Source organism: Chlorocebus sabaeus, chromosome 7, assembly GCF_047675955.1.
Source record: "Chlorocebus sabaeus isolate Y175 chromosome 7, mChlSab1.0.hap1, whole genome shotgun sequence".
Lineage (NCBI taxonomy): Eukaryota > Metazoa > Chordata > Mammalia > Primates > Cercopithecidae > Chlorocebus > Chlorocebus sabaeus.
Window position 1 is genome coordinate 36940061 of NC_132910.1, and position 18394 is coordinate 36958454.

General features: G+C 38.3%; 1 protein-coding gene across 1 annotated transcript in view; it reads left to right on the forward strand.

Annotated features, from left to right (window-relative positions):
• The first annotated feature begins 935 nt into the window (after positions 1 to 935).
• Positions 936 to 18394, forward strand: part of ARHGAP24 (Rho GTPase activating protein 24) — a 529930-nt gene continuing 512471 nt past the window's right edge. Inside the window, exon 1 of the mRNA XM_007999132.3 lies at positions 936 to 1428. The gene's annotated coding sequence lies outside the window, so the exon portion shown is untranslated. The remainder of the gene's footprint in view (positions 1429 to 18394) is intronic.

The following is an 18394-nucleotide window of genomic DNA, read 5'->3' on the forward strand; positions in this document are numbered from 1 at the left end:
TTGAGATGGGGTCTCACTCTGTCACCCAGGCTGGAGTGCAGTGGCACAATTATAGCTTATGGCAGCCTTGACCTCCTGGGCTCAAGAGATCTTCCCACTTCAGCCTCCCGAGTAGCTGGGACTACAAGCATGCGCTGCCACGCCGAACTTTTTCTTTTTTTTTAATTTTTTCGTAAAGACAGGTGTCTCATTATGTTGCCAATTTTGGTCTGAAACCCCTGGGCTCAAGTGATCCTCCTGCCTTGGCCTTCCAAAGTGCTAGGATTACAGGACTGATTCACTGTAAGTGGCCTTCTAAAACAGAGATGTTTACAAAGCTTTTTGAAATAATTTTACTCAGCATGCCAGGTAACCACAACTGTAAGATCACAATTTGAAACAGACATTTTGGTGATGGTGGGAAGAGACGGCCTGCATCAAAACAGTGTTTACTAGTTTGTCTTTTTGCCTCATATTGTGTAATTCCGAGAGTTCTTACACCACAGGAAGAAAGTAATTATACTTTGAATTTCTCTAAGGCTCTAACTAGAGGGCATCCATCTAAATGTGCATTTCCAGAAATACTGGTTTAATGGCCCAGGTAATTCTGATTGGAGAAATAAAATTTTAGCGAGACAGAGAGTTGGTAGAAGGAAGTAAAACCGGCATGTGAGGTTTGGCCAATGAAATGCAGAGCTCCCTGAGGTCAGGAGACTTGTATTCACCAACCTTCTCGCGCCCACAGCCCCAGATCTGTGACCAACACGTATCTATGATGCACTTGAAAGGAACGAGCAATGCCAGATGCGGAGGAACTAGGCAGGGCGCATTCTGTCGGTGGAGCCTGGCGGTGTAGCTCAGGCTCTCAGATAACCCAGGCGTTGGGAGGGCGGGGCTCCTGCTGGCCTCCTCTCTAGTGCGGCTCGAGTCCTGTGAAGCTACCAGTTGCCAAATGAAATCTGAAACCTCGGGCTGTATCTGAGGGTTGGCCCCACTCAGTTGTTCCAGCCTCTTGTACTGTATATTTACACATTCACACACAATCACCCTTTCTAACTTCTGGGACTCTTTGCGCAACTGCTAGGATTTCTCAAGTGCATGTGGCAACACAGCCCAGCTCCGGGTGGAAACCAGCAGGGCTCTGGAGGGGCTCGGAGACGAGGGGAGCTGTCAAGGCTGCGGCGGGGACCAGAAAGGAGCCTGGCGCGGGTGGCTGGGGGAATCCCCCCAACTTTCCACCGCAGGCGCAGCTCTCTCGGCCGTCAATTTCCTCCGAAACCCGCGCTGCGGAGCAGCCTAGTGCATGGGGTTCAAGACTTCCCCTTGTTGTGGAAAGTAAAGGAGCCTCACTACCACCTTTTTTTCTTTGCATTTTCTTACTGCTGGTCCTGGGAGGCTTTTCCTTCGGAGCAGCAGCCAGTCCCGCGTCTGTCTTGAGGTCCCAGCAGGGTAGGTGATGCGGTCGTGAGGGAGTGTGCGGAGCCACCGCGGGAGGGACGGACCAGGCTGCCTGCGCCGGGGGAAGGGGCTGCTGGGGGCGGGGGCTGCTGGGGGCGGGGAGGGATAGCAGGAATCCCAAGCTGATGTAGCCTACGTGTGTGTGTGTGTCTGTGTGTGTGTGTGTGTGTGCGCGCGCGCCGGGAGACAGCAAGCTGGTAGTATGTCCTGGCTTTAAAAATAGATGGAATTAATAAAAACCCTTTGTACAATTCAATTTCCTCTCGGTATCCATCCTCCCCTTCCCCCTGTTTGTTTCCTCTAGTATCTTATAGGAGTTCCCTATATAACAGGCACACTAAGATAGGTTTTAATATTAAACATATATATTTGTAAAAATATTTATTTTATAAGTATAAAATATGTTTTTAAAATATAAATATATATTTTATATATTAGAAATATATATTATAAAATATATACATATGTTTGTAAACACAAAGCGTTAGGGAATATTTGGTGAATTTCAAGCCACTCAAAATATTTTGTCTAAATTTTTTTAAAAGTAACATTTAATGATAAACATGTAATGTGTTCTCGTTTTTAGAAAATACTTAAGACTGCATTTCTTTTATAAGTACCCAAATAGAAGGGAGATAATGTTACTCTGAATTCCTTAGATAGGTTTTCAATATCAACCAGTAACAGGGAGCCCAGACTTCTTTGTAGACTGTATCTCATTTAATTCATTTGAATTAAACATTAACTCCAGGTAATTTCTGTTTCCAGCACATTTTATGTTACCCTTTTTTGAACCTTCCACAACATCATTGTTTCAGCTCTTTCTAAAAAGAGGAAATAAATAAATCGTGCTGAGCATTTGGAATATAAAAGTTGTTAAGGCTTTGCTTATCCATAAATAAAACAATATGTGTTGATATGTCTACTAAGTAAGACAAATTCATTGGAATCCAGGGATATTTGCAGTAGAGTTTAAGAGCTTTACTCAGTTACTGAGTAGAAGATGTACAGACAGATTAAATACAAACAATCTGTCCCCAGTTCCAATTAGAGCTCAAAACCAATCCTTCAGGGCAAAAATGGATGATGCTATTGAACTGGGCATTGTAAAACAAAACACACAGAATGAATGTATTAGAAAAAGCCAGAAAACAACAATAAAGTCACATCAGACTTGTGAAGATCTCACTCCCCCTTTTACATTTCTTAATACTTCCTCTTCTCTGGGCATATTTCAACTTCTAAGAGAGCTCAGTAATAAAACTTACCCTTTTATCTTCCCTGACTGCCTGACCTTCAGGTAGCAAGTCTAGAAATCTGTTCTCTCTAGAGTCATTACTGAGTGGTCAGAGACTTCTCCTTTACATCGTGGAGGACAGAAATATTGAGAAAACTCTGAAATAAATAACATCCTACCATTCACAGGAGGTATATTCTTGGTGGAAGACCTTTAAGTGGGAATAAGATATAAACTGAGTTTTTAAGATCTGGAATTTAGTTTGAGGTATGTGGAAGGAATATAAAAGAGGTATGGTACTAGGAAAAATCTGTAATTCTTTCTGCATGTGGAGGGGCTGTTGAAACTCAGACCGTCCTTGGCTTTCAACTATATTGCTTGGTTTTATTACTTCATCTCAGGGGGTTTGGATTTGAGATGAGGGTGGTTTCTCTGTAGTATTCTTCTGCGCCTTACATACCGTGAATCTGAACTATTTTGAAAATATAAGCCTGATAGTAAGTGGGAAAGAAATTATCTAGAAGAAAATCCACTGCAGAACAAATGACAATGCACTCTTCCAGACTAGAACATAGATTTAAGTGTAAAAGTGTTTTTGGCTGAAATCCCCAGGGAAATCCTTTCAGCTTTTGCTGGAGATAGTAATGGCCAAAGCTCTGAGAGCTTTCATGGATCATGGTTTTATTTACTGTGTGATCTTGGACTCTCCAGGGTGAAGGGTAGGGAGGGGCAGGAAGGGTGAGGAATGTGCAACAGGTGGTGATGAGTAGTCTGAGTCTGATTATTTTGCCGTCTTAGCCAAAGCCCTGTTGGTGTTTACCAACAGTTCCTTTAATATTTTCACTGTGACCTACTGGCCCATTGAGGAGTGTTTTCTTTCTGGCTCGATAAGAGTCTGGGTTGGTTTCTCAGGGCTGAAAGCAGGCGGTGCTACTGTACAGTTCAGGCCATGCATTTGTTTCCTGTTCTTAGTGTGTGCGGTGCTGTAGCACTGTCTTAGTTGCTTGTAGTTATTTTCTTGTGAGTTTTCTGGCCAGAGTTCTTTTCCCATGAATTGAGCTATGTCATGCTGATTCCTTCTTTCTACCATGTTTCAGTTTCTGGTACAAATGGGTGCTTTGGAAAAACAAGATGGGGAAGGCAGGTAGAGCCTCAGTCTGGAGCCCAGTAACAAGGGACAGCCACCCAATTGGTTATATGTGGGTGTGGAGGAGGTTGGTAATAACAAGAGCCTGAGACATCCATTCTTCACTGATCACATTTTATAGAGGAAAAAGCAGAAGATATTTAAAATGGAACGATGCCTATTTGCTCTTAAAGCCATGGCTAAAGGACTAAGATCTCTCCCAGAAACAGACAGATATTTAAAAATACAATTGTTAAATGGTCAGCTTAGCCATGAAGTTAATGTTCTTCATGCCAAGGGTGGGAGCCTCACATTGAGTCTCGCATTGGTAACCCGTCTGTCTTTGCTACACAAACTCAAACTTTACGAAGTTCTGATGGCTTCAGCAGCGAAGTACAAGCACATTTGGAAGTGGAGGGATTATTGTGATGAAGAATCAAAGAATATTCTGTTTTTAGTGGTTATTGTGTACGTGTGCAAAAAAGCAGCATCTACACTCCACGGTGGCATTGCTACAATTAATCTTTACAGAGTCAGATCTAACTGTGTAAGTCTCTTTTTCTAAAACGTTTGTTGGATCCCAATGACTTACAATATTTAAACTCTCTAGTATAGCTTCTAAAAACTCTTCCAAGTGCTTTCTTTTTAGCTCCCCCTTCGTGTATAAGGTCTCCTCAGTGTTCAGACTTCTGATCTCTGGTTCATGGATTCATTCTCCTGGAATGCCCTCTGCCTGAAAGTCTCTCTTGATTCTTGGTGGCTCACTTCCAGTGGACCTTCCTTTGGGAAAACTTACCCAATTCCATGAAGAATTAATCATTTCATCTTGTCTGCTTCTATAGCATTTTGAATATACTTTGAATAATTTTTGCAATAATTTTTATGTATTTCCCTGTCCTCTCTCACAACTGCTGTGAGTTCCTCACTGGGTAAATTGGTGGTGGGGGAGCCATCTGAATCCAAGCCCCTAGCCCAGTATTTGAAACATAGTAGATATCTGTTAATGTTTCCCCCAATAAATAGGCTAGTAAAGTCATAAATAAATGAAATACTGGTGTACTCCAACTTATGAAGATAGTTACATCCCAGAAGTCCATTTGAAAAATGTCTATTTGGTCTCAGAGTTCATTTTCCAAATATAACAATGCTACAAAACATAATTTACTTCTCAGACCAGCCCACACATGCCTATTTAATCTCTATAATAGATGAAATATTGTGCTTTTGCATATCTAAAGCAAAAGCAAAACAAACAAAAACTACTGTGAAATCATTTTCTTTTGGAAATCACAAAATACACTTGAGTTTAAAGAAAACAGAAACAATTATAATAGATAGACATTTTCCACAATTGTTTTTTATATTGTACTATAAAATCTGTAATCTATGAAATCCCAGTGAGAGGTCCTGAATTTGGCTGTGAGGACTAATAATGAAGTTAAATTCGGAGATCCTGCTTATGAAATGGGCAATAGTCTTAATTAATCAAACAAAATAGAAACACTAATTTTGGCTATTTAATAATTATCTGGAGTGCTAGTGCTTGAGGGAAATCAAGTTTAATTAAAGGAGAATGTGGAACTGGATGGAGAAGAGGAAATTTAGAGGGACACCTTCTTTCATGTTACTGTTTCTTTATTATATTGATTTTCTTTTCATCTCATTTGAGCACTGAGGCAAATCCAAAGTTTCCTCCTGAAAAAAATTGTCTTTGTCTGTAGTTATTTTTTGCTGACTAATATGTGGAAAGGGACTTACACACTGTTTAGACTAAAATACATACGGGTTTATTTTATTTTCAGAGCAATGTTACCTTTGTCACGTGCATACCTGCCAGTTGGCACGTGGATAATACATATTTTGATCAAGAATTCATACGTGTGGTTCAGGGTATAGCTAGGGATTGAAAGCTCAAATTCCTCCTTATTCAGCATCTCTGAAAAACCTGGAACTACCATCACTGATATTTAAGAGTCCAGTTGCTAATTGCTCTACGTTTTCTAAACTCTCTATGTATATCAAACTATATAACCAGAAATGTACTTACTATAATCACATTACAATACTTTTTTGTTAAAATGTCAAAATGTCTTTATTACACCATGCTTTAATATGATACCCCCCCCCCCCCATTTTTTTAACTACTGAGAGCCAATATAAAAGAGATGAGCTGAAATGGAAAGAAATATCTTGGCACCTTGTGTTATGCATTTCAAATTCTTTATATAAGGATTTCTATGATAAATTCCTTTTTGCATTGACTGCTGGGAATTTTTAAAAGTATATCTCTTCTGATTAACTAGTGGAGTTTTTTGGTTAGAAAAAGGACAGGCTAAAAATTCACCATGCTTCTCATTTTGACTTGTCACCAAAAAGCTCCAAACTAAATTTGATGCTCAATTGTACGCTAGTCAAGGTTTTTGTATGACATGGTTCACATCATCTTAATGTAACTTTTAATACCCTTATGATACCCATAAGTGTACTAAGCTAATTAAGCTAAGTTAAATCCATGAGGAAAATAGATTGAATAGTTACATCGCTTTTTTTTCTTGATACAATTAAATATTTATAAATGTATACGGTATGGCTTTAGTGTTTTGGAATCAATCATTTTTTTCTAAGTCATTTTTTGTAGTTCCTTGAAACATTCTCTGTAGTGCTTCTATACTCCCTGATAGATAAAATGACCTTTCTTCCAAATTCTACATTAAAAAAAAAAAAAAAACTTAGAAAAAAAATCACGTTTTAGTAACTTTGAAAGTAGATACTAAGGTCAAACGTGAGTTCTTTTCAATATGTGTATCACAGATGTATAGAAGAATTCCCTTAGGGATGCTACTGAGAAAAGTTAAGAGAAAACCTTTTGTTTTTTTCTTACAAATTGAATCTATCAATAAATTGAGGCTGATGGAGCTGTAATTAGGGCTGTTTTCAAACCATCAAATTGAGCCTTCAAAAAACAAAGTAATTTTTCAAATCTCCAAAGGGAGAATATTACTTTCATTTTGTCTTGATTTTTTTTCTCTCTCTTTGAATCTAAGACTCTCATAGTAATAATCATCCTAAAGAATTAAATACTTCTTCTACGTACCAAGTATTCCATGAGATATTTTTACATACATTACTTCTGATTCTAGTAGTAATTAGAATTAGTAATTCTAGATGTAATCTATGTTATATTTAATCTAGATATTTTTATTACTATTGTATGGGTTTGTTTAGGTTCAAAGAGGTAAATAAAGTTACCCAAGGTAATGTAGACTTGAACATCAAAACCACATCTGCATAAGTCGAAATCCCTTGCCATATTTACTATGTCCCCTTTCTCGCAGTGCTTTTCAATTATGAATTTTGGAATAATAAACTGCATATTTCATGGGTTTCGGCACCCTGATCTCAATATGATTTTCATGAACTGGCCTTGGAGCTCTCTAGTAATAGTTCCTTTAAGTTACTAGTTTCTTGATGACAGCCATATTTTTAATGAAATGGCTTACGGAAGTTTCCATTCATATTTTAGATAACAAAATTCTAGTGCTGATGAGTTGAAACCTGTGGGATGGGTTACCACTACCAAGGTTGGCTAGTGAGAAAAGAGGCTCCATCTACCATAGTCTAGTAACTGAATCAATCTATAGTGATTAGCCTAATGAGACTATTTTTTGGTGAGAAGTGAACAGGAAAGGTGTGGTTCACAGAGCTCCAGTAATCTATATCCATTACTTCATTCCATGACATGGGGACATATGTCCTGGGAGCACTGTGAGCAACAGGTGGAGGCAAAGAGGAGGCAAGTGGTCCCCAGTTTAAGGATAGAGGCCCAGCTTGGGAAAGCTGAAATAAAACAAAAAAGGATGATTTCTTTGGGGAGATAGCAACTGAGAAAAGAAGAAAATTTGGGTTATTGGTGTTAGTACTCACTGGGCACACAGAAGTAAAATGAGCTACAGAGAATGGGATTTCAAAGTCAGTCTTTCTCAGAGAAGGGGCATTTATTAGAGGAATTATTGGAGTGCATCTCACTCCTGTTTAAGGAGATACCTAGAGAAGAGAATTATATAGCTACCTTGAAGAATCATCTTCGATCGTTTCATTTTGTTGGAAATATCTGGTTTAAAATTTTCTTATATGGAGAAGCTTCCAGCAAGAAAAGATGATCCAGGGTAGTCAAAAGAGCCTGATGTTATCTTCTTGCAACCTAACTGTGTAAATCCAGGATTAGCCACACAAATACTACCTTCAGTGTCATTTTGGTTTTCACATCCCATTGTGGTATGTCACTGTGAAATGGTCAAGTGAAATGTTGATGATTTTATATAACGTCATATATGGGTTATACAGCAGATCTCTGCTTTCTCACATTTCTAAATAATTTGTTGATTAGAGACTTTATTTGTTGGTGACAACTTATACTTTCATTGTGGAATAACTTTTCGGTACCTATAAGGTTAGGTAGGGTTGGTGGGTTCCAAGGAGGAGCTGGGGTCTTTGTGCCTGGAGACAGGTAGAAGCCATGGGAACTGCCTCATGAGGAGGTCTGAGAACCCCTGCACAACAGGTCAAGCTGCTGAGGGAGGATGAAAGGGGAAAGGGCAGAAGCAAGGTCACAGGATAACAAGTGCCAGAAGCCAAGAAATCAGGAGAAAAGGCAAATCCAGAGACAGCACCGGGAACTAAAAGCCAAGGGAAAGGGAAAGGAGACAATGTTTGATGTGGCAATTAAGAATGCCATTTCTATGTAAGAATAGATAACAATGATTGAAGCCTTACTATGTGCTAGTTTGGCCCTGTGCTTGTCCTAGGTTATCTCATTTAATCCTCACAGTTCCTACATGAGTCCTATGTCTCTTTTATAGATGGGAAAACCAAAACCTAGAGAGGCTTAGTAGCTCACCAAAAGTCACACACCCACTGCATGGTAGATCTGGGATTCGAATTAAAGTATCTTACTCCAAAAGAGCAATCTGTACTGTTATACTCTGGAATTAGACTTACATGCTAATCTGACTCTGATATGCTTAAGCCCTGCAACCTTGGGGAGGTTGTATTCACCAGTTTTAACTACAGTTTTCCTCTCCATATATATGGGCATTTAATGACACCTACTTCATAGTGTTAATATGAGTTCTTAATTTATGAAGTGAACAATGTATGAAAAGACTGGAGGGGTGTCTGGCACCTGATAAATATCAATACAAGTTAATAATTATGATTAAATTCAGTGATTAACAGAGGGAATCATGAGCAGTATTTTCCAATTGTAGGTCTTAATCTAGCAGTGGTCATCAAATCAAATTACTGGCTTATGACCAACATTTCTTTTTGAATGGAAAGGAATAGAATAAGATAGAATAGATGGAAAAAACTCAGTGTTCATTATATGTAGTAAAATTAGGCCAGGCACTGTGACTCATGTCTATAATCCCAGCACTTTGGGAGGCTGAGGCGGGTGGATCACCTGAGGTCAACATGGTGTAACTCTGTCTCTACTCTAAGTACAAAAATTAGCCAGATGTGGTAGAGGTCACCTGTAATCCCAGCTACTGAGGAGTCTGAGGCAGGAGAATTGCTTGAACCCAGGAGGCGGAGGTTGCAGTGCGCAGAGATCGCGCAACTGCACTCCAGCCTGGGCAACAAGAGTGAGACTCCATCTCAAAAATAAATAAATAAATAAATAAAATAAAACATATAAATAAATAAAAATTGTTTCATATGTTTTAATTTTTGTGTGTGTGTGTGTGCATTTCATACACTGGGTAGAAATGAAAAATGTGCTTCTGATTATTTATAGCTGTCAAAAAATAAATATTTTTAAAAACCTTTAAGGGTGCAGTTCTCAAGTGTGGTACCCGGACCAGCAGCATCACTTCCACCTGTGAAATGCAAATTACTAAGTCCCACCCAGGACCAGCCACTGCCTTAAGTAAGGTCTCCAGGTGACTCTGATGTACACTAAAACTTGAGGACCACTTATTATTCAAAGGTGGCATTTGGAAATCGTGAAAAAGCTAGATACTTAAGATATATCCAAATGCTTAAGAGTGATTAAAAGTACACATTGATATTGTATTGATTGAAGATCTTAACTGGCCACAGGATGCTGTCCAGTGTTTGTGTGACTTCGATTTTGTGTAGGTTTTTTCCCTATTTTCCTATGGCATCTACTCATAGTGCAGCTGGGTAAGTCCCACAGACTTAGTTTATATGTAAAAGGATGTAGACTAGCTAGATTCTGTACCTTCTTCTAGAACTATACATTCTTTGTATGTTGCCCGGAGCCCAGGCAATGTAAAGTATATTCAATTTGAAATATTTTAATGATAATAGTTCAGATGCCTAAATGGCTGTACAGTTAGAAATTATTAAAAACTCATAAAAGCAACACTGGATATTTTATTAATTGACATATTTATTTTGAAAAGCACAGGCAGATGGGAAATTGGCAATGGAGTTAATGCAATAATAACACTGATGATAAAAATTTGATAAAAATAGAAATATAAATTTGTACGCTGAGAATTTTTTTCCTTCAAAGAAAACAGTGAGTGTATTTAAGGTATTTGATGATTGTACATCATTATTTAAAAGGGCAAGCAGATTATATTTTACTCACCCGCCTTTGTTCGTTGTGTGTAATGTCATTTACTGTTTCTGTTTCTGTTTTTCTTTGAGACATGGTCTCAGTTGCTGCCCAGGTTGGAGTGCAGTAGTGCCATCTCTGCTCACTGCAACTTCCAACTCCTGGGTTCAAGTGATTCTTCTGCCTTAGCCTCCCAAGTAGCTGGGACTATAGGCGCACACCACCACGCCAGGCTGATTTTTGTATGTTTAGTAGAGATAGGGTTTCACCGTGTTGGCCAGGCTGGTCTCAAACTCCTGACCTCAAGTGATCTGCCTGCCTCAGCCTCCCAAAGTGCTAGGATTATAGACATGAGCCACCGGCCGTCATTTACTGTTGTATTTGGTTTATGGTTGGTAGACTGTATTTGCTTTAAGACTTAAAAGTATCCTATTTGAAAACACTGCATCCAGATTCGCTAGAAAAGACTTGAAGGTGTTCTTTTTCATTTTTTTCCTTAAAAAAATATTGCCTTGGGGCCGGGCGCGGTAGCTCCTACTTGTAAACCCAGCACTTTGGGAGTCTGAGGTGGGCGGATCACAAGGTCAGGATATTGAGATCATCCTGGCTAACACGGTGAAACCCCGTCTCTACTAAAAAAAGTCAAAAAAATTAGCAGGGCGTGGTGGTGGGCGCCTGTAGTCCCAGCTACTCGGGAGGCTGAGGTAGGAGAATGACATGAACCCGGGAGGCGGAGCTTGCAGAGAGCCCAGATCGCACCGCTGCACTCCAGCCTGGGTGACAGAGTGAGACTCCGTCTCAAAAACAAAACAAACAAACAAACAAAAATTGCCCCGGATATTTAAAAAGTAGGCTTTCAATAGGTATATATATTAACTGTATGTTTCGAAAGGTTCTCCCTTATTTTTTGTTTAAATAAATGCTATGGTTGGAGAAAAGTGAGATGGACATTGAGAAAAGATTTGGGAAGATGTGGACTCTAATCTTACCTCTGGTATTAATTAGTGCCTAAGAACTTAGGCAAATCACTTACTTTTTCTAGACTTCAGTCTCCTTACCTGTAAAATAAGAGGGTTAGAGTAAATTCTTTCTAAGGTTGTTCCAACATTGAAAAGTTTATGCTGTCAAATGGCAGTGTGCTCCTTTTGAACATTTTTTTTTTTTTGAGACAGTCTCACTTTGTCACCCTGTCTGGAGTGCAGTGCTGATCTTGGCTCACTGGAACTTCTGCCTCCCCTGTTCAAATGATTCTCTTGTCTCAGCCTCCTAAGTAGCTGATATTACAGGCATGAGTCACCATGCCTGACTACTTCCATTTTTGCATTTTCAGTAGTGATGGAGTTTCACCATCTCTACTGAAAATGGAGAATATGTAATTAACATCTTTAAAAGCATTTTTATGGAGCTTAGATTAACCCTAAAGGCAACTGAAAATTGTACATTGTTGATATCAAGGTGTAACTTGTAACTTGTTTTTAGTTACATTTTAAAGCTAATTCGTTCTACATTCCTTGTAATAATATTAATTATGTTTGAACCCATTTAATGTAAATTGAATATTCTCCACACTGTAGATTTTCAATTAATTCAGCCTTCAAACCACATCAGAATTGTTCATTATTTTATGCTCTTCATGTGCCTGAAAAACAACAAAAAAGTAAGTTTGATGGTGTCTAACACTTCAGAGATTTCATGCAGAAAGTAAAAATAAAAACAAAAAATAACGGGTTAATCTCTTTAAGCACTGCCTTGACCAGTCAAATAATCACTGAAGGTGAGTGAGAGAATGGATGAGGAGAGAAAAAGATGATTCAGCTCATGGTGACTGCTGTGCAAATGTGAGAAACAGGGAGAGTTGTTTCTGTGCAGGGCTTTTATTATCTGTGTTTGCGGTCCCATCCTTGACTGTTTAATTTGTGAAACATTCCAGGGAGTATCCTTAGCTTCCCTGACATGAGCATGAGACTGGGGCTTGACGACTCAGAAGGACTCCTTTCTAAAACAGGAGAGGTCAAATAGAGCAAGTTGGCCCTGCAGCTCATGGCTCAGCTGGGTGAGACAGATTCTTCATCTGGAGCAAGGTGAGCTCTTTGTGCATCTGAGCTGTGGGGTGCCAGAGGATGCTGCTCCACATACCTTTGCAGGAAGCTTTGAAAAATATAGGATGTGGTCTCAGAAACACTGGGTTACTTCTGTAGCTCAAAAGAAAGAATACTAAATACTTAGATTTCCTTCCAACATTTGCTCATGGCTCAATGGTGTCCCTTCTGGGACTGTGCTTCTGATATATATTTCCAAGCAAGAATAGGACCCTAGTGGCTTGTGAGGGTTAGAACTTATTTGTTTAGCAAATAACACTTGGACCAAATATAGAGCCATAATAATAGTGGCCTGTTTTTACTGCTATTTTCTGTTAGTTTGATATAATGAAGATTTTCTTAATCTCTTAGAAATAGCCATTAAGTAAAATAAAATTATATTGAACTATTTGATGGAAATGCCAAACAATTAGTGTATGACATCATTTACGAGCTGTATTATTAATGTGAAATGCTAGAATTATTCAGCAAGAGTAAATGACATGCAAAGGTCATATTGCCATGGGCCTGGAGAGGGCAGAAATGGGAGGGAGAGGGAGAATAAATATATATGTCATGTTAAGGTAGAATGTGATAAAATTACTGGTGATATTTTGTATTAGCCTGAGGTGTGCTGAATTACAGTTGGTGATGCTTTTTGTCAAGGTAGTCAGGGAACAGGCCTAGTGATTGTTTACAAGATTAGAGATTGATTCCTGATACCAATGTTGACCCATAAATTGTAGCTCGAACAATTAAAACTGTGTTTACAGTCTTGGAGGCAGTCAGCAGAGGCCTCTGGTTCATAGGAACCAGGTTATATTTTGCCTTAAATCTGAGCTTTGCTTTGAAATAAAGATATTAGATGTTTTTTCTTGAGTTGGTAGTTCTTTGCTTTGCAATTTCTTGGTATTCCATTGTTAAATTACAGACAATTCTCTTTAGAATTCATTCACACATGAACCAGTTTACCCCTTCTGAGAGACTGAATTTTATGCCATAATTGATTTTAATAAGAGGCAGGGAAGCATCATTATTGTCTGACCGTTAAGAGCTATAGTTAAACAGTCGAGTCATAGAACATTTGTTTGGGAGCTTTGGGGAAGGTTTTAATTAGCCCCAGCTCTTGTTACAATGATGCATTTACCTCTTGCAGGTCTATGAATTTAGCACTTTTTGTTTGTGGTAAATTAGTGGCCACTTACTGGTATTTGACAGAATCAAAAAGATTTGTTTATTTTTCCCCAAAACAGAGCTTGTATGACCGGACATGATAAAAGCCTTGATATTTATAGAATTTATTAATAAAAATTTTCCCTACAGGGACCACTCAATATAGTTCCCAAAATCTCAGATTTTTCTCATCTTCATATGTTTATTCCAACACAAATGCTTCTTTCTGCAAACTCCCATTGCCTTTGCTTAATATAATAGGTTTGTTTAGTTTTACACTCCTGTTAAGCAAGATCGAATCTTTTTTTCTACCTGCAATTGGTATTTATAAGGGTTCACACAAAACTTGTTACTTTAGGTTGATCGATTATTTTATTATCTTGTTTTGTCCCCTTGGAAGTTATGACAAAATGGTGCATAATACCGAATGTCTTGTAATTCATCACATAAAAATAATGCTTGCTTAGACTCATTTTAAGTTGATAACTTGTTCATAATTAATGATTGGTTTTAGGTCATAACTTTTTAGCTTATTGATGACTAATGTGGTACATTCTTCCATTTAAAGTAAGCCCTTAAGAAAATAATAGTTTTGTTCTCTCTCATTTCCTCTGCTAATTTTTGTGTTTAACTTTAAATACCAATTCAGAAATATGATTATAAAAATAAGTAACAGAAACTATTCTATTCTGGTATTAATTGCCAGTTACTGTTCTTGTACTTTTTCAGTTATTTTTATTAGTAAATCAGCTAGGCTCTATTTCAACTTAGACATTATCCAGAAATCACCTTGGGTCTGTTTAAAACACACACACACACACTCACAAACACACACGGCTGTGTGGAAACCAGGCTGGAGGGAGCAATTATGCTGAGTAGGAGTCCCAAGAGGGGTTCTGTGTGCACTAGGTACTTCCTGGGGACTTGGAATGACGGTTTTTAATCTAGGTTGTTGCCCTGACTCTATACTTGTTTCTTAGTCCAAGGAAGGCTCTGGCCAGAGTACTGTCAACCAAGTGTCTTGTGACGAGAACCTCTAATGCCTCTGGGTGTCTGGAGTGCTATCTCATAGAATTAGCTTCAAGTTCCCTTAGAAGTTTCAGCTGCTTCATGTTCTGAATTCTAATGGATTTGAAACTATACTGAGCAGGTGACAGCTGTGAGTGAGGGACCACATCACCAGCTTATTTACTTTTATTCTAATTCAAAGTGATAGGTCCATTACTTTTTGAAGTTAAATGTCTTGTTTCTATTCTTTTTCTAACCACTGTTTTGTCTTTTCTCTTTCTTCCATTTTGGTTCTTTTTATTTCCTCTCTCTCTTCCTTGCCATTCCCTCCTCCCTCCCATATTTCCTCACTCTTCCCTCCTCTCTTCTTCCCTCCCTTCCTTCCTTCTTCTGTTCTTTGCTTTTTCTCTTTATTACCCTAGAACCTTGTCATATCAGTTTCCTTTAAGGACCAAACTTTCTTATGATCTTTTTCTTCCTCTATTCCTTCTTCTTATTACTGGTCATGGTGTTTATTGGCCCTCGTTCTTCTTCAGTTACATGTTTCTAGGATATGCTACACTGGTCAGTATCTTTGTTTCTTTTGGATTCCAAAGCCATGAACTAAATATTTCACTTTAATTGTTCAAAACTGCTTAAATGAACTGTTGTATAATTATTATTAGCTCCTCCTTTCTACTCCTATCCTCATAAAGCTTGTATAGAAATGTAAAACTAGATAAGCAGCTAGTTTGATAAATATTACTTTGATAACGGATTCAAAAAAGCCTATATTTAAAGAGTCAATCTGCTCTAACATTCAGTAACAGTGCCAGGTCCCTTAAAATATTTTTTTTAAATGAGGATAATTGTCAAAGTAGATAACATAGCTGAAAACATTTCATGATACAAATGATACTTATTGCTACTAAGATTTACTATCAAAGAGAGTCACTATTCAGTGTCACAGGACATTTCAAAATCCATATTTTATTTTTTAACTTTTTATTTCAAAATAATTTGAAACATAAAAAATTGCAAACTGTATTCCCATATAACCTTTTCTAAATGTTAGCATTTTAGAGTTATCAAACCAGAAAATTAACACTGATAAAATACTATTAACTAATCTATAGTTGTTATTCAAATTTCATCAATTATCCCACCAATGTCCTTTTTTCTAGAGCAAGAGACAAACAGAAATCATATACAACATTTACTTGTCATGTCTCTTAGTTTCCTCCAGTCTGGGTAGTCTTTTCGTGTCTTACGAGATCTTGACACTTTTGAAGTCTAGTGACCAGGTATTTTGGAGAATGTCTCTCACTTTGTGTTTTGGTAATAAAAGTCAGGTTGTGCATTTTTGGCAAGAGTACCATAGAATTAGTGTTATCCCCTTCTAAGTGCATCGTATCAGGAAGCGCATGATGTCAATTTGTCTAAATACTACTGATGTTAACTCCAATTCTTCATTCCAGGCTGGCCAGGTTTCTCTACTGTAAAGTTGCTAGTTTACTTTCTGTAACTAATAAGCATTATGTGGAGAGATGCTATGTAAATGACCAGTTTTTTCTATCATACTTCCAGCTATGAATTTTGTACTTATTGATCATTCTTGCTGAAACAGTTGTCACTATGGTGTTTGCCAAATAGCGATTTTCGATATTCATCATTCCTTCTACCATTATTAAAATTCTTCTACAAGAAAGTTTTCCCTTACCCACCACTTACTTACTTTCAATTATTTATGTATATCAGTATGGACTCATGGGTATCTGTTTCGTTCTATGAGTTACACACCATTACAATTGATATTTATTTTGTTGCTCAAATTGTCCGCATTTGACCATTGGAAGCCCTTTAAGTTGGCTCCTGTGTCCTTCATATCACCATCATTTTTGAGTATTCATATTTTCTAGTACTACAAACAAGATGTTCTACGCTCTTCTTGTACTCCATTTGATCCAGCCCATGAGTCAATGATTTTCTAAGGACACCAGATTTCTGTTATTAAAGAATGGAATTTAGAAACCAAAAATCTGGATTTACTTGTGCTCATTCGCAAAAGAATGTATCTCCTTTTTCCTACAGTCTATTTACTTATTTGCTTAAATCTTCCATACACATAAAGTACTTTTAGAATTGTTAATCCATACTTCTGTGAAAAATATTTACTAACAAAATTACAATATTTAGCCTTAGAAGATAGAGTCAAAATGCTTTGTTTCCAAAATTACTTCTCTTCCTCATCGTGAAAGAGTTTTATGCTTTCACCTACAAAGAAAACTATGGTGAGTTCATGTTGACCTGAATATTTACATACTTAAGTGAGTCGTCTGCAAATCAAGGTTGTATTTTTTAATAGACTGATTTTGATACTTGCTTTGTTATTGAGATGAAAATGAAGCTTCATATTTCTATCATGTTTTCTTTTTTTTTCTTTATTTCTCCTTGAAAAATGGTATGCATGGGCAGAACGTGCAGGTTTGTTGCATAGGTATACATGTACCATGGTGATTTGCTGCACCTGCTGACCCATCCTCTAAATTCCCTCCCCTCACAACCCATACCCCAACAGTGTGTGTTGTTCCCCTCTCTGTGTCCATGTGTTCTCATTGTTCAATACCCACTTATGAGTGAGAACATACAGGGTTTGGTTTTCTGTTCCTGTGTTGTATGTAACATTATTATACATTTTTTTTTTTTTTACTCTTTTAATATCTTTAATATTGGCCAAGGCAGGTGGATCACGAGGTCAAGAGATCGACAGCATTCTGGCCAACATGTCGAAACCCTGTCTCTACTAAAAATACAAAAATCACCTAGGCATGGTGGCGCCTGCAGTCTCAGCTACTCAGGAGGCTGAGGCAGGAGAATCGCTTGAACCCAGGAGGTGGAGGTTGCAGTGAGCTGAGATCGCGCCATTGCACTCCAGCCTGGTCACAGAGCAGGACTGTCTCAAAAAAAAAAAAAAAAAAAAAAAAAAAAGTCTTGTCATGTAGGAAATAAAATAACAGAAAATAGCCTTCTTTCAAGTTTCAGACAAAACTGCATGAAAAGTCTCAAGAAAAAGAGTGACCTGGCCGGGTGTGGTGGCTCATGCCTGTAATTCCAGCACTTTTGGAGGCCCAGGTGGGCAGATCACAATGTCAGGAGTTCCAGACCAGTCTGGGCAACATAGTGAAATTCCTTCTCTACTGAAAATACAAAAAAAAATTAGCTAGGTGTGGTGGTATGCGCCTGTAATCCCAGCTCAAGAGGCTGAGGCAGGAGAATGGCATGAACCTGGGAGGAAGAGGTTGCAGTGAACCGAGGTCCAGCCCAGGCGCTAGTGTGAGACTCCATCTCAAAAACAAAACAAAACCAAACCAAAAACAAACAAACAAAACAAAGAGTGACCTGAGCCAAAAATGACCCTCCACTTTTACAAACCATTTTGTCTTCCTGAAAGACATGACCTATAAATGACCGAGTATGAACAGTATCTTTACACTTCTTTCTTTCCTTGATTTGTTTCCGGGTTTCAGGTAAGAGGTAAAGGGTCAGAAGGAAGAGAGCGGCTAGTAGATGCTGAAAAGGAGAGCAGTAGGCCAAGTCAAGTAAATACAGAAGTACAGCATTTTTTATTTATTTATTTATTTTTTTCTGAGACGGAGTCTGGCTTTGACCCCCAGGCTGGAATGCAGTGGTGCCACCTCGGCTCACTGCAAGCTCCGCCTCCCGGGGTCACGCCCTTCTCCTGTCTCAGCCTCTAGCTGGGACTACACGTGGCC